The sequence below is a fragment of the Loxodonta africana genome, chromosome 14, assembly GCF_030014295.1.
Source record: "Loxodonta africana isolate mLoxAfr1 chromosome 14, mLoxAfr1.hap2, whole genome shotgun sequence".
NCBI classification, from domain to species: domain Eukaryota; kingdom Metazoa; phylum Chordata; class Mammalia; order Proboscidea; family Elephantidae; genus Loxodonta; species Loxodonta africana.
The window spans coordinates 64,215,559-64,233,434 of record NC_087355.1 but is presented as its reverse complement, the minus strand read 5'-3'; positions in this window follow the sequence as shown (position 1 = coordinate 64,233,434).

Genomic DNA, 17,876 nt, shown 5'->3' with positions numbered 1-17,876 from the left:
TGACAAACTTTTTTTGAGTTGTTCCCAGGCCACACATTTTGAGTAAAAATCCAAAAAACCAAACCCAGTGCCGTTGAGGCGATTCTGACTCATAGCAACCCTAGAGGACAGAGTAGAACTGCCTCATACAGTTTCCAAGGAGTGCCTGGGGGATTTGAGCTGCTGACCCTTTGGTATGCAACCGTAGCACTTAACCACTACACTACCAGGGTTTCCTTTTGAGTAAAAGCTTACGCATAAAGGTGTTCTGATTGATATGCTTCCGTAGATTTGGGTGCCATGACTGGGATGTGGGCTGGATCTTCTGTTTCTAAAACCAAGGTCATTTCTTCAAAGCTTGTGTTCCAAGATAATCCCTTGTTTTTCTTCCTGGACTCTTCTCCTGCCTTTGTTCCCCTACTTGTGTTGAGCACCACCTAGCCTTTACTCTTACTCTTTGGTGTTGTTGGTATAAACCTCTTCATTTAAATCATTTTCACTATTCAGAATTCTCATGGGTAAGGTGAGGTGTTGTGCTGAGACTCTGAGGATCTTATTATTTGTTGCTTGTTTGTTCACTTCAATGAAATATTGGCAATCAACAGTCATTCAATGAAACTCCCAGTTGTTTTCCAGTATCTGTTTGCACAGTGGTTAATTGTTCAGCTGTTAACTAAAAGTTCGGTAGTTTGAATCCACCAGCTGCTCCTTCGAAGCCCTATGGGGCAGTTCTACTCTGTCCTATAGGGTCACTATGAGTTGGAATTGACTCGATGACAACAGATTTGGTTTGATACAAATATTATGCTGTCACGGCCCTTAACATTGAAGCTCTCAGGGTTTTATCAAGGACAGTGTGGAACTTCAGGAGCCACTTTGAAGAATTTCACATTTGAAAAAAATGATTCTTCTGTGTAGCACCTTAGAAGCAATGGGTTCAAAGCTTCTAAATATTGCATGGATGACATAATTATTTTTTGGTATGAAAAGGTCCCTAAAATACAGAAAAATTCTAAAGTTACTTCCCTTAAGTCTCTGTAGTAAATGCTAAGAAAAATATGGAGAATCTAAAATTAAAATTCTCCATGCCCTCTTCTAACCCAATTCCAAACTGTCCACTGGCCATTCCCAATGTACCTTAACTTCTTCTTCCCCATTTATATTAATTTTCTATTGCTGCGTACCAAATTACCACAAACATGTTGGCTTGAAACGACACCCACTTATTTTCTCACTAACCTATATCTCAGAAGTCTAGTTAGACTATCCTGGATGTCTTAGGCTAGGTTCTCTAGAGAAGCTAGGTTCTCTAGGTTCTCCAGTAAAGCTTACAAATATATATATGTACAGAGAGAGAGAGATTTATATCAAGGAAATAGCTCACAAGATTGTAGACACTGGGGTGTCCTAAGTTCCTGGATCAGGATAGAGGCTTCTCCTGATTCACATAGCCACAGGGGCTGATGAACCTAAGATTGACCAGTCAGAGAGCAGAACTCTTGCTCACAGGCTGTGAAGATCAATGAATCTGAAGATTGGCAGGTAAACTGCTAGCTCAAGTCTCAAGAACCATAGTTCAGACAAGCAAGAGGCAGCTGCAGGATCCAGAACAAGCCAAAAGCCTTGGCAAGGTGAGCAGGAAGGAAGTAGATGGCGGAGGGCAGAAAGATGAAGGCTGAGGGGGTGGTGAGCTGCTACAGGCCCTCCCCCACAGGCACCACTCAGCAAATCCCATCATGGGGGTGATCATGTATCAGATTTCACCACGGGAGTTGCCACAACATTATACAGCTGCCAAAACACTGAGAATCATAGCCCAACAAAGTTGACACACCAGTCTTAACCATCACACTGCCTCTTCTGCTTAGGCTTTCATAAGGACAAAGTTAAGGTGTCCACCACATTGTGCTCTTATCTGGAAGCTCTGGGGAAGAATCCACTTTCAAGCTCATTCAGACATTTGACTCAGTTCAGTTCTTGGTGATTGTAGCACTGAGTTCCCATTTTCTCTCCAGCAACCAGCTGGGGGTTGTTTTCAGCTTCTAAAGGCCATACGCATTCTTCAAATCAAGGCATCCTTTATCTCCAACCCAGAAAGGACACATCCATTCCTTCTCATGCTTCAAATCTCTCTGACTTCCCCTTCTGTCACTAGCCAAAGAAAGTCCTCTGTTTTAAAGGACTCATGTGATTAGTTTAAAACCTGTTGCCATCCAGTAGATCTGAACTTGTAGTAACTCTATTGAACAGAGTAGAACTGCCCCATAGGGTTTCCAAAGAGCGACTGGTGGATTCAAACTGCTGATCTTTTGATTAGCAACCATAGTTCTTAACTACTGTACCACCAGGGCTTTGTGATTAGACTAGGCCCACTTTAATAATCTCCTTGTTTTAAGATCAACTAGTTACCAACTTTAATTACATTTGAAAAAAATATTTTTTACCATGTATGAAAGCATAATCAGGAGTAACATCAGGGGGAAAAAGGCCATCGGCGCCTTCTAGAGTTCTGCTTCTGATATTATTCCTTTGCAATGCCTGTTCCTATATCATCTTTACCAGACCCTTTTCCCCTTCCTCCATCACCCCTTCTTACAGAACAACATCACCTCATAATATCTTATAATGTTGGCAAAGACGTTGACCCACCTTACTTGCCTAATAGCTTTAAATCTATTTGATGATGTCACAGGATGATTATCTATACCTGATACATCCCCTACCTATCTCAGACCTTAAACCTGACCACAATAGCATTTGGGCCAAAGAAACAGTATATGGAGTATATAAAACCCAGTACCCAGTAGAGTATATAAGGGAGAAAATTCATTGTTGCAGAGTCAAATCCAAGTCATAGTGGCTCTACAGGATTGACTAGAACTGCCTGCATAGGGTTTCCAAGGCTATAAATCTTTACAGAAGCAGACTGCCCCATCTTTCTTCCTCTGAGTGGCTGGTGGGTTTGAACTGCCAACATTTTGGTTAGCAACCTAGCGCTTAACCACTGTCTCACCAGAGCTGTTTATTAAGGGATAATCAGCCCTTAAAAGTCTCAACCGATCTATCTGGATATTCCCTTGCCTAAATTGGCTCAATACTCACTTAAAAAGGAGGCTATTGAACAACTGTAGCCCATTGCCTCTGCTTCCCTTTCTCACACATATTGGAATGTAGATTTTCAAATATTGGAAGCAATTCTTGAATTTCCCTCAACAGTTATCAAAGACACCTTAGAGAATTTCTTAGTCTCATAACCCAACCTTAGTCTCATAAAAAAAAAAAAAAAAAATAGGATACGATTAATATTGGATTCCTAACTTCTCTTAATTGGCTGGCCAGAATGCTCCTTAGAAGCAAGGATGGTGAGACTATGTCTATCATACTTTGCAAATGTTATCAAGAGGGGTCCGTCTCTGGAGAAGGACATCATGCTTGGTAAAGTAGAGTGTCAGTGAAAAAGAGGAAGACACCCAGTGAGATGGTTGATTCAGTGACTGCAACAATGGGCTCAAGCATAACAACAGTTGTGAGGATGGTGCAGGACTGGGCTCTGTTTCGTTCTCTTGTGCATAGGGTTGCTCTGAGTCGTAACCTATCGGACAGCACCTAACAACAACATTTGCCTGACAAGGAAACCCTGGTGGCTTAGTGGTTAAGGGTTCAGCTGCTAACCAAAAGATTGGCAGTTTGAATCCACCAGGTGCTCCTTGGAAACCCTATGTGGCAGTTCCTCTCTGTTGTATAAGGTTGCTGTGATTGGGAATCAACTTGATGACAATGAGTTTTTTATTTGCCTGACAAAGGTGGTCTCACTGGAACTCTTGCTTTGAACAGACTTCTAGAGAAAATATTCTGTAACATAAAAAAATAAATAAATAAAAGACTCCCTTTAAAGCCCACTTAATTTTGAACTTTCTCATTGTTGTGAACCTTTCTTCCTATTTACACATGAAAGATCATGATAAGATGTGATTTTTGTCTCAACAGGACAATAAAAACCAGACACCTTTTGCTTACTGATCCCTCAGCAAAAGTCTACTATTTTATTTATGCACAATTGCAGCAGCCTCCTACCTATTGCCAATTTAAGTCTTAAGGTGTTCACTTAACCTCTTACTCCCTCATGCTATTAAGACATTCCCTTATTTCTAGACATCCTATAAAATCCTCCTCTCTCCTGCACTTTTTCATATCATTGCTACAACACCTGAAGCTCCATAAACCATATTCCCCTCCCAATGAATGGTGTACATTGGAAGAGTCAAGCACTTGTCAGGAATTTTTCCTGTCTCACTCTGAGCTCCTTGAAATCCCTTCAGGTAACCCAGATTTAGAATTTCTTTAGATAGCTTCCATTTGAAAACAAAGAAGCTTTTAAACTGGATTTGCAATCACAGCCCATGCAAAACTGCTTGAATTCAACCCTCTCCCAGTGGCCAGATCTGCAGGAGTTGCAAAGATTATCGCTTTTATTGAGTTGTCATGTAACTAGAGAGCAGAGGGCAAAAGTCTATATAGACAGAAGGTGTTCTTTTTGAATGGTTCACGATTCTGGCATACTTTGAATGCAACATAAATTTTTTACTTCAGTTGGTAACCCTATTAAAAATAGCAAACTCATAAAAACCTACTAGACACTTCCTCCAAATAAATTTGCTAAATAAGATTGATGCACATACTATAAAGCAGACTCAAAGAGCAAAGGGTATTGGTTTAGATGATTATTATGTTAAATAAACTGCTTTGAAGTACATAAAGACTACTCAAAAAGTTCAAAAATCAAAGACAATACTAACTCTTGATTATTAGTCTTTAATTCTTGAGTCAGCTCCAGTCTTGATCACATGATTCTGAGACACCGTATTAGGAAAGATCAGGTCATTTGCTCCACAAGATGGTAGCACCATGATGACAGCTCGGTCTGCCCTAAGATGCTGAAATGCTGTCTCTCAACAATATTACATTTCTTTCAACCATGGAAAGGAAATTTTATGAACCACTGTAAATGAGCATTGGTGAGGAAAATTCAATAAGATTGAAAAGGATGTTTCTGGTTCAGGTCTTAACTTTTAAGTCCACAACCCTAGGGGAATGATAAAAATTAGACATGGACAGTAACTAAAATATATAGGCCTTTTGAAAACCTACAAATGAGTTTATTCAGACATCACCCTTCCTCCTGCTTTTACAATTGTATATCAGTATTCTGGGTGGTAAAAAGACTTTTTTGCTAAAATAAATTGTTTTGGTAATAAAATATCAACTTTTAGACTTAGCATTTCCCATTTGGGAAATATTTACCTATTTGTGTATTGATAGAGGAACGAATTTAGTTGAACAATAGTAAAGGCACCCTATCAGGCACTGTCTGTCAACCAGAAGATTCCCTGCCCTTACTACCTCAAGTTCTTGGAAAATACAGAATAAATACCTGACATATTGAAATTGGAACTTGCATAACTGCCCAATGAACTTCAGTTGCCTTGGCTCAAGCTCTCATAACACTTAAATCCACTCTGTAAAGGAGAAGTTCATGAAGCCTTTTTTTTTTTTTTTTTTGATCAAGTCTAGATGATTGAATTAAACTTAGTTTTCTGGTGAATTAAACTGGTCCTTTTTATATGCCTGCTCAGGGCTCTTTATCTGCCCAGCTGCTCTCAGCAGAGCCAAGAAATGTTTCTTTATGGCAAGGATGTAGTTAAAATTGTTTTGAAAGTGTGCTAGAGTAGCCTTATCTAGTTTCTCAGACTAGGGTTTTGTTTTAACATCTTGCTTCTGGGAAATGAGGTATTGGTCTGAATGGTTATCACAACTTCCTGAGACATCTGTTTAGAGTTGCTTAACATCAGCTAATGATGCTTTTATGACCCTTCCTGAAGGATATATGACTATGATTGAACACCTCTGTGATTAGCCCTTGATATCAAGCAATGCACCCAAATCAAGCCTCTCTACTCAATTTTCCAATAGAAGCCCATTCCCCACCTCCTAACCCCTCATTCTTTTAACCTCAACCAAAGACTAACCAATCAAATGATTTTATTTTATTTTGTTCCTTGGACTATATCTGTTTCTGTTAGAAGTGCTCTCTCTCGGGAGTCATAAGTTTTCACTTACATGAACTGGTACCTCTCTGCATTTGAATGTATCTTCTTTTTTTTTAATTTTACTGGATAAATCCTAAGAGTATATCAAGTACTTGTAGTTTTATTCTCTACCCCAACTCAAACAGAAAAACCACAGATTATCCCCATGTGAACTGATCATCCAACTGGAGATCTCAACCCCTGTTTTTAAAAGTGTTCTTTTATAGGCCAATGTGACCAAATTAAAAAAAAAAAAATCATTGCCATTGAGTCTATTCCAACTCATATCAGCCCTATAGGACAGAATGGAACTGCCCAATAGGGTTTCCAAGGCCGTAATTTTTATGAAAGCAGACTGCCACATCTTTCTCTCATGAAGTGGCTGGTGGGTTCAAACTGCTTATCTTTCACTTAGCAACCAAGCACTTAACCACCGTACCACAAGGGTTCCTTTGGCCAAATTGACTCCCCAAAACAAACCCACTCCTGTTGAGTCGATTCCAACTCATAGCAACCCTATAGGACAGAGTAGAACTGCCTCATAGGGTTTACAAGAAACGACTAGTGAACTTGAACTGCTGACCTTTTGGAAAGCAGCAGAGCTCTTAACCACTGTGCAACCAGGGTTTCATGGCCAAATTAGTGTGGGTTTAATGAAATATTCTCAAGTGTATCATTAACATGTCCTGGCAGCTTTTCCTTAAGATAAACCACTGGAATCTCTTCCTTGGACCATTAGCCAAGAGAAGTGGCTCACCAAAAAAACAAAAACAAAAAAAGAAATGTAATATTAGTAATAAGCCTTTTTGAATAGCACATTATCATGTCATAAACAGCAACATGAAACTCCAGGAAACAATATGGATTCATATCATCCAGTAAAATTATCATACACTCACCTCCTGGACTTCTTTGCAGTAAGAGATGTAAAACAAAATATCTCCAAGTTCTTTGGAACCAGTCAGCATTGAAGGAAATAGCTTTTCCAAACCTAAGATGAAGCAGCAGACTGTTGATATTGACAACTTCTGCCCAGTACATTCTGGATAAATCAGGTAAGTGAACAAAGTTTTTAAAAATCTGTCAATATCAAACCTTTGGTCTCTACTGACTCAGGGTGGGGATAAGAAGTGTTCTCTTACCTGATACCAAGAGTAGCTGGATCTCAGCTAAGAGGTATTATCCAAGGCCTTGTGATGACCCTAATGTTAATACTTTGTTATCTGCACCGTCAGTTACTGAGTTTTGTCCTGGGTCTTAAATGCTTCCATCCAGCCCCTCACTGAGATATATGATTGAAGCAAAACTGCAAAGACAAAAGTCACAAGATTTCATGATAGCAGTCATCATCAATGAGCTCTAGAATATAATCAACAGGAGATGTAGAGTTCTGAACAAATCAAAATGTGGTTAAGTGATGAGACTCAGTCTCCCTGATAATCAAGGCAGATTTCCATTGTGACCTTCACATTACCTTGGGTGCTGGAGTTGTTCCACCCACCTCTCTCTCGCACATGACACCAATCTTCTCAAAAAACTCATATTGCCCACACAATGACTGCTAAACTACAAAAACAATTTCTCCTCTTTTAAAAACTATTTTTGATCAATTATTCCTGATAGTATCTGAACTTTTGCTGGCTCTATAAAACTCCCTCTTTATTTCTTAAGATAGAGTACTTCTTCAGTATTCTAATGCCGCAGCTCTCTGAATGAAGGCTTGTCCTTAGCAGTACTCTGGTTGAATTCCTTCCATATATTAATAATTCAGATTACCATTTTTATTCACATTATGATTATATTTTATACAGTTTCCAGTTCCATTTACTCCATTCCTTTTTTAATATTACCAATTGTAAGTATGTGAAATCTTCTTTATCTGTTTTCAGTAAATCTCATTATTGCCAAAACTCACTTTGTATGTGTTTTATTCCATTTCTTAAACCTGTCTACAATATCTCTGTTGGTTTTCACTCTTCATGTTTACTTATTTGATTTGAGAGTGGCTTTCGTATTTGTGATTTTTTTTTCATTTGCTTTCCGTAATATTGCCAGAGTACTCCACATTGCAAAGTATATAGCTAATCCTGTCAGTCATGGTATATGCACTAAATCAGCAATCTTTATATGAGACGCTTTTATAACTGGAAAACATATATTTGAGAAAGAAAGGGTTGAATGTGAATAGGGTTTTCTACATCCTCCTATTTCTAAAGGAGAATTGGCATTGCAAGCATCCAACAGTTGATCCATTATTATGTATAGGGTATATGTGTGATATGCTGAAACGTAAGAAATAAGACTTGAATAGAATCATGGTGGAATTAAAAAAGGAGGATAATATTCTATGATCTTTTTTTTTTTTTTGAGAACTTGGTAAAAGCAGGTAAAAGCAATGGAATTTCTCAAAAAAGCATATAGGCACTCACTTATACTTAAAATTTTCTATGCAATTTTAGAGAGTTCACAGACTTCTTGAAGTCAGTCCACATAAGCCTAGGTTTCCACTAGAGCCTTCTCTTGCTTTGCCTGTTATAGCCACTGGGAATTTATATCATTTTTATTGTGCTACTGTTTGGCAGTTGTCTTCTAAGCCCCCTCCCCTTTTACTTTCTGAGTTGACAATAAATGAACAGTTTAAGCAAATGACACCCAGGAAATGCTCTATGTGTGTTCACTTCAAATGACTCAATTAATATTGCAATGAATATTTATGGATTCTTCACAGAATTCATTATACTATCACACAAAGGCTATTTGTTTTAGTGTTCTCCTGTGCACATTTGGGCAGAGATTGATGAAAGAGTTTAGTTAATTTAAACACAGAGCTTCTTTTATATAAACTGTTCCTATAAAAAGATCAGTGTGCATATTTAGGAAACCCTCGTGGTGTAGTGGTTAGGAGCTATGGCTGCTAACCAAAAGATTGGCAGTTCAAGTCTACCAGGTGCTCCTTGGAAACTCTAGGGGAGCAGTTCGACTCTGTCCTATAGGGTCGCTATGAGTCAGAATCGACTCGAAGACAATGGGTTTTTGGTTTGGTGCATATTTAGAAGTTTATGATAATTTATTAAATCATATGGCAAGTTTGAGATAACCTGGATAAGAATTGGATAAGAGAAGAAATTCAGACTCAATCCCACTCATCCATCTTATTACTTTCTAATTTTCTTCATCATGCTGCCCTGTTTTGACTGTACCAGTTATCAAAGTTAGTAAAAGAAAAATAATCTAAACATAGACATAATGAAGGATCTCTCACTGGCAGCTATTGTCCTATTTATGTGAAAGACACTTTGATTCTTAGGTTAAACCCAAACTGTTTATTGTAGTTATTCCCACATGTCTGATTAAAGAGTGAGAGGGCTAGTGTCTACATGAATAAAGATCTCAGACAGACATTTAAGGGAAAAAATCTTATTGGTAGAGGAAATCTGGCACACAAGCTTAGCTCAGCAACAAATTTGCAGCAGTAATGATGAATGCCAAAGGGAGAAAGCAAAACAGCATTTGGGACTTTGGGAGACATCACCTGTATCCTAGGCATGAGGATCATTATGGAGTACAATGACAGTAGTAACTGCGTTAAAATGTGCTCCCGTTAGTAGAAAATATGATATGAAAGTGGCCTAGAAGGGAGAGGAAGAAAAGGCTAGATGTTACATCTTAGAAGAAAGAGTATGTATTGTGTTCACACATGGGACATCCCCAAGCCTCCAAGGTTTAAGCACATTGGATATTACAATCTCCTTTTTTTAAAAGGAGGGTGTATGGAATTCCATCAACTGGGAGTGGATGTGAGAGCCAAAGATACATTAACTTATTGCTCAGGCATATATATAGTGTCAATAAGTGTGCAGCACACACTAAAATAATGTTATATGATCAGCTAAACATTCACAGTATTTTTCATGAACTGACTAATCAACTAAAAAGAAAAGACACTTATTTTCCGTTATATATTTATTTAGAAAACTGTTGTTAAAACATTTTTGAAGAATTAGTTTTTTTTTTTTTTTAATGCAATTAAGAGTCGTTCTCCACCAAGCCTGAAAAAAGCCTGAAGCAAAACAAAAAACAAACGCCCTTGGGGGCCTCAACGGCAGCGTTGGACCTTTGTCTAAGAAAACTAAGTTGAACATACTGAGTCGGTAAGTCAAGTATTTTTATTATATTGTTAATTTACTCATTGATTTTTTCAGATAATATTTTTTTAGAATGTTCCATGTGCTGAGTACTAGGCTATAAAAATGAACAAAAAGACACAGACCCTTCTAGCTTAAGACCACTTGCCATACACATAATAGCTAAAGAAAGGAAGGCAAAATATGTCTGCAATTCTTTAATTTTTTTCTCCACATTGGCCATTACTCTGAGGCTTCATCTCACTCAGCTGCATACAAATATGGAATAAATGCTAGCACTGTACAGGGAAGATTCATTAGTGAGCCACTAAATCAAGAGAAGCTTGCATTTGATCATAATGTTTTTGTTTCTCTATCCAACAGTATAGGAGTCCCGGGTGGCACCAATAGGTAAGCGATCAACTACTAACCAAAAGGTTGTCAGTTCAAATTCACCCAGAGGCTTCGGAAGACAGGTCTGATAGCCTGCTTCTGGAAGTTCACAGCTTTGAAAACGCTACGGAGCAAACTTCTACTCTGCAACACATGGGTACCGTGAGTAGAAATTGACTCTATGACAATCGTTTTTTTGTTTGTTTGTTTATCCAAGAGTATATACTATTGGTCTAGACTGTCTGATCCAGATCCCTAATTACCAAGTCTGAGACTCTGCTACCCATTGCTATATTTTCCCCGTTTCTAACTCATCTGGGCATAAGGGTATACTTAGTGTACATATATGAACTTACCCCTAAATTAGACTGGTGTTTTCACTTATAGTTTCCCAATCTCTCTAGATCTCCTCCTGACACAACTTTGGGTCTATCTACTTCCTAATATAATGGACTTTAAAGGTTTGAAATATGTCCATTTACCACAAATAGGATCCTTCCCAGAGCTTCTACTCCAACAGAACAAATTTCACCCTGAAACAGGAAACAGGGTTAGTCTAAAGAGATTTAAATAATGTGGGTCAAACCAATCCATAGACACCTTAAAAGACAGGCCTGGGTATCTGCTTCCAAAAAACCAAAGCCTTGAAAACTCTGTTGAATGCAATTCTATTCTACACACATGGGATTGTCATGAGTCAGAATCAACTTGACAGCAGCTAACAACAACAGCAGAATATTCCTGATAACTGTCTAGAACTATTCAGGACGAAAGGTGAAACGAGTGACCACTTCCAGTGTGTTAGTTTTTCCTATTTAAGGGTTTTGTCCATGTAATAAAAAGAAATTATATATTATTTGAAATTTGCTGACTATATCAACCATTTATTCATTACATAGCTCAAATATGGAAAATATTCTCTCAGGCTCTGGAGGGAAGGGAACAAAGATTAATAAGGCATGGGAGCTACCCTTTAGAATCTCAGAGTCATTTGAAAGAGGCAGAAACATCAATAAATATAATACAATACAAGTTAATGCGGACAATATTCAAGATATATGTAAATGCATTTGGAATTAGAGAGGAAAAAGTTTAAAGGAGTTTGGAGTGTCACTTTAAAAGGAATGACAATTGAGCTGAAGAGTAATGTAGTGGATGGAGAGCAGGGTAAAGAAATCCCAGGAACATTAATCGGAAAGTGCAAAAGCATAAATACATGAACAATCATGGAAGGGTTATATTTTAGAGCTGTTAAATCAAGTGAGAGGTTTATAGAGAAAATAAGAAGGAATCAAACATAAAACTCTAGAGGCCATTACTAATTTAAGGTTTAGGAAGTCAAAAGAATCAGATACTCAAAAAGTTTTTGAGAATAAGAGGTAAGATAAAGGAGAGTGATATCGACATTTATATATAAAAAAAGAACTTATTTTAGGGAAAACATTTATTTTAAAAAAGATTTCACTCTCTTCTCTAGGAAGAAGATGATAATAATAAGACAAGACAAGCCAGAATAATTACTGCCCAGTGGATAGTGAGGCAATGGACAATGGCTGTGCTTCTGTTTTTTTCCACAGAGCATTGTCCAATTCCATCGTTCAAATGGACTATTTGTAAACATCCCTCAGGTTAGAATGCTTATACTCCAGCTGTAACTATCACTTTCCCTATAATTATTTAAATTACAGATACCTGAGGGACTTCATCTTCTGGGGAGTTCCTGCGTTGTGTAATAGGATAACACACTCGGCTGTTAACCAAAAAGTTGGAGGTACAAGTCCACCTAGAACTCCTTGGAAGAAAGGCCCGGTGATCCACTTTTTTTTTTTTATTAACTTTTATTAAGCTTCAAGTGAACGTTTACAAATCCAATCAGTCTGTCACATATAAGTTTACATACATCTTACTCCGTACTCCCACTTGCTTTCCCCCTAATGAGTCAGCCCTTTCAGTCTCTCCTTTCGTGGCAATTTTGCCAGCTTCCCTCTCTCTCTATCCTCCCGTCCCCCCTCCAGACAAGAGATGCCAACACAATCGCAAGTGTCCACCTGATATAATTAGCTCACTCTTCATCAGCATCTCTCTCCATTTCTCTCCCACCCACTGACCAGTCCCTTTCATGTCTGATGAGTTGTCTTTGGGGATGGTTCCTGTCCTGTGCCAACGGAAGGTCTGGGGACCATGGCCGCCGGGATTCCTCTAGTCTCAGTCAGACCATTAAGTATGGCCTTTTTATGAGAATTTGGGGTCTGCATCCCACTGATCTCCTGCTCCCTCAGGGGTCCTCTGCTGTGCTCCCTGTCAGGGCAGTCATCGATTGTGTCCGGGCACCAACTAGTTCTTCTGGTCTCAGGATGATGTAGGTCTCTGGTTCATGTGGCCCTTTCTGTCTCTTGGGCTCTTAGTTGTCGTGTGACCTTGGTGTTCTTCATTTTCCTTTGCTCCAGGTGGGTTGAGACCAATTGCTGCATCTTAGATGGCCGCTTGTTAGCATTTAAGACCCCAGACGCCACATTTCAAAATGGGATGCAGAATGTTTTCATAATAGAATTATTTTGCCAATTGACTTAGAAGTCCCCTCAAACCATGGTCCCCAGACCCCCGCCCTTGCTCCCCTGACCTTTGAAGCATTCATTTTATCCCGGAAACTGCTTTTGGTCCAGTCCAATTGAGCTGACCTTCCAAGTATTGAGTGTTGTCCTTCCCTTCACCTAAAGCAGTTCTCATCTACTAATTAATCAATAAAAAACCCTCTCCCTCCCTCCCTCCCTCCCCCCCCCCACCTCGTAACCACAAAAGTATGTGTTCTTCTCAGTTTATACTATTTCTCAAGATCTTATGATAGTGGTCTTATACAATATTTGTCCTTTTGCATCTGAATAATTTCGCTCAGCATAATGCCTTCCAGGTTCCTCCATGTTATGAAATGTTTCACAGATTCTTCACTGTTCTTTATCGATGTGTAGTATTCCATTGTGTGAATATACCACAATTTATTTACCCATTCATCCGTTGATGTACACCTTGGTTGCTTCCAGCTTTTTGCTATTGTAAACAGAGCTGTAATAAACATGGGTGTGCATATATCTGTTTGTTTGAAGGCTCTTGTTTCTCTAGGGTATATTCCGAGGAGTGGGATTTCTGGGTTGTATGGTAGTTCTATTTCTAACTGTTTAAGATAACGCCAGATAGATTTCCAAAGTGGTTGTACCATTTTATATTCCCACCAGCAGTGTATAAGAGTTCCAATCTCTCCGCAGCCTCTCAAACATTTATTATTTTGTGTTTTTTGGATTAATGCCAGCCTTGTTGGTGTGAGATGGAATCTCATCGTAGTTTTAATTTGCATTTCTCTAATGGCTAATGATCGAGATCATTTTCTCATGTATCTGTTGGCTGCCTGAATATCTTCTTTAGTGAAGTGTGTGTTCATGTCCTTTGCCCACTTCTTGATTGGGTTGTTTGTCTTTTTGTGGTTGAGTTTTGACAGAATCATGTAGATTTTAGAGATCAGGCGCTGGTCTGAGATGTCATAGCTGAAAATTCTTTCCCAGTCTGTAGGTGGTCTTTTTACTCTTTTGGTGAAGTCTTTAGATGAGCATAGGTGTTTGATTTTTAGGAGCTCCCAGTTATCGGGTTTCTCTTCATCATTTTTGGTAATGTTTTGTATTCTGTTTATGCCTTGTATTAGGGCTCCTAGGGTTATCCCTATTTTTTCTTCCATGATCTTTATCGTTTTAGTCTTTATGTTTAGGTCTTTGATCCACTTGGAGTTAGTTTTTGTGCATGGTGTGAGTTATGGGTCCTGTTTCATTTTTTTGCAAATGGATATCCAGTTATGCCAGCACCGTTTGTTAAAAAGACTATCTTTTCCCCAATTAACTGACACTGGACCTTTGTCAAATATCAGCTGCTCATATGTGGATGGATTTATATCTGGGTTCTCAATTCTGTTCCATTGGTCTATGTGCCTGTTGTTGTACCAGTACCAGGCTGTTTTGACTACTGTGGCTGTATAATAGCTTCTGAAATCAGGTAGAGTGAGGCCTCCCACTTTCTTCTTCTTTTTCAGTAATGCTTTGCTTATCTGGGGCTTCTTTCCCTTCCATATGAAATTGGTGATTTGTTTCTCTATCCCCTTAATATATGACATTGGAATTTGGATCGGAAGTGCGTTAAATGTATAGATGGCTTTTGGTAGAATAGACATTTTTACTATGTTAAGTCTTCCTATCCATGAGCAAGGTATGTTTTTCCACTTAAGTACGTCCTTTTGAATTTCTTGTAGTAGAGCTTTGTAGTTTTCTTTGTATAGGTCTTTTACATCCTTGGTAAGATTTATTCCTAAGTATTTTATCTTCTTGGGGGCTACTGTGAATGGTATTGATTTGGTTATTTCCTCTTCAGTGTTCTTTTTGTTGATGTAGAGGAATCCAAGTGATTTTTGTATGTTTATTTTATAACCTGAGACTCTTCCAAACTCTTCTATTAGTTTCAGTAGTTTTCTGGAGGTTTCCTTAGGGTTTTCTGTGTATAAGATCATGTCATCTGCAAATAGTGATAGCTTTACTTCCTCCTTGCCAATCCGGATACCTTTTATTTCTTTGTCTAGCCTAATTGCCCTGGCTAGGACTTCAAGCACGATGTTGAATAAGAGTGGTGATAAAGGGCATCCTTGTCTGGTTCCTGTTCTCAAGGGAAATGCTTTCAGGTTCTCTCCATTTAGAGTGATATTGGCTGTTGGCTTTCCATAGATGCCCTTTATTATGTTGAGGAATTTTCCTTCAATTCCTATTTTGGTAAGAGTTTTTATCATAAATGGGTGTTGGACTTTGTCAAATGCCTTTTCTGCATCAATTGATAAGATCATGTGGTTTTTGTCTTTTGCTTTATTTATGTAATGGATTACATTAATGGTTTTTCTGATATTCAACCAGCCTTGCACACCTGGTATAAATCCCACTTGATCATGGTGAATTATTTTTTTGATGTGTTGTTGGATTCTATTGGCTAGAATTTTGTTGAGGATTTTTGCATCTATGTTCATGAGGGATATAGGCCTATAATTTTCTTTTTTTGTAATGTCTTTACCTGGTTTTGGTATCAGGGACATGGTGATCCACTTTTGAAAAATCAGCCATTGAAAACCCTATAAGGAACAGTCTGTCTCTTAAACACACGGAGTTGCCATGAGCTGTAGGTGACTGAAAGGCTACTCTTTATTTAGGTCATTTTTCCATGTAAAGCGTTTAATCTAATACCTGTTATCTGGTAAGTGCTCAATAATAGTTAGCATTTCCTTAATGAATATGATTTTTTTTTTATTGATTTGACTTCTCTATTTCTATAACAGATTATGAACTTCTTTAACCACTCTAAGTTCATCTCTTGGAACCACCTGCTATACATTGGAGTGCATTAATTTAAGCCAGTGGTTCTCAAAGTGTTTTCCCTAGAATAAGCAAAAACCGATTGTCGATTCTGACTCATGAGGACCCTTTAGGACAGAGTAGAACTCCCCCTTACGGTTTCCAAGGAGTGCCTGGTGGATTCGAACTGTCAATCTTGTAGTTAGCAGCCATAACTCTTAACCACTACACCACCTGGGAACTTGTTAAAAAATAAAATTGAAGAAACATACCACAGACTTTCTGAAATCAGAACCCCTGATAGTACATGCAACAATGTGTGCTTTAACAAGCTTTGATGGCTGCTAAACTTTGAGATTGACAGACTAAGGTCATCCACTCCTCCAGGAATTTTTAGTACAGTCTTTAACCAGCAGTGTGTCATGAAGAGAATAAATACCAGGGAATGTGAGTATAGTGACTGGAAGAAATAAGGGTGGAAATGGACTGGCCAACACTAGCTCGTAACCCACGTCATTTTCTTCTGTACTCGTTTGGAGTATTCTGTATCCTTCTTTCAATGATATTGAAAAACTTGAGATAATAAATGTAAAATACCTGTCATATTATGGCCATTCAACAAATGCTATTACCTTCCCCAACAGAATCATCCTTTACTGAACTGTATTCTGCCTGTATTAAGGTCTATACAAAAAATGGAAACACTGATGGCGTAGTGGTTAAGTGCTACGGCTGCGAACCAAAAGGTTGCCAGTTTGAATCTGCCAGGCGCTCTTGGAAGCTCTATGGGACAGTTCTGCTCTGTCCTATAGGGTTGCTATGAGTCAGAATTGACTCAAAGGCACTGGGTTTTTTAAGAAAAAAACAGTCATATCAGAACTGTTCCAGCATCTATTTTATAACTACTGCTATAGACATTGTCCATTATGTTATTCAAAGTACCTTATACCAATTTCTTGACATAGACGAGTAAGCTCATTCAGCACTGCATCTGTTTGTTGAAACATCTCAATTGGTATTCCATCAGTTCTTAGAGCTTCTTTTTTTGCCAGTGTCTTCAGTGTGGCTTAGACTTCTTCCTTCAGTACCATCAGTTCTTGATCATATGTTACTTTCTGAAATGGTTGAATGTCGACCTATTCTTTTTGATACATATGACTCTGGATATTCCTTCCATCTTCTTTTGTTGCTTCCTGTGTCATTTAATATCTTCCCCATAGAGTCTTTCAGTATTGCAACTCAAGACTTGAATTTTTTCTTCAGTTCTTTCAGCTTGAGAAATACCAAGTGTGCTTCTCACTTTTGGTTTTCTAACTCCAGGTCTTTACACATGTTCTTATAATAATTTACTTTGTCTTTTGGAGCCACCCTTTGAAATCATCTGTTTGGTTCTTTTACTTCAGCATTTCTTCAATCCTCTTTAGCCACTCTATGTTCAAAAGCAAGTTTCAGAGTCTTTTCTGACATCTGTTTTGGTCTTTTTTTCCATATCTATCTATCTATCTATCTGTCTGTCTGTCTGTCTGTCTGTCTGTCTGTCTATCTATCTATCTATCATCAATCAACTATCAAACCAAACCTCTTGCCGTTTAGTTGATTCCAACTCACAGTGAACAGAGTAGAACTGTTCCAGAGGGTTTCCAAGGAGAGGCTGGTGGATTCAAACTGCCAACCTTTTGGTTAGTAGGCAAACACTTAACCACTGCACCACCAGGGCCCCATAAATATATCTATAAATATCTGTATATAGATATACACATACATATATATATGCATATACATTTGAGTGTGATTAAACAATAATTAAATTGTTATTTATTACCTTTAATTCTATAATTTTTATTGACCAGGTGAATAAATACCAAACACTACAATTTTTCAATGATTTACTATAGAGATAAACATGTAGACAGATGCATATGCAT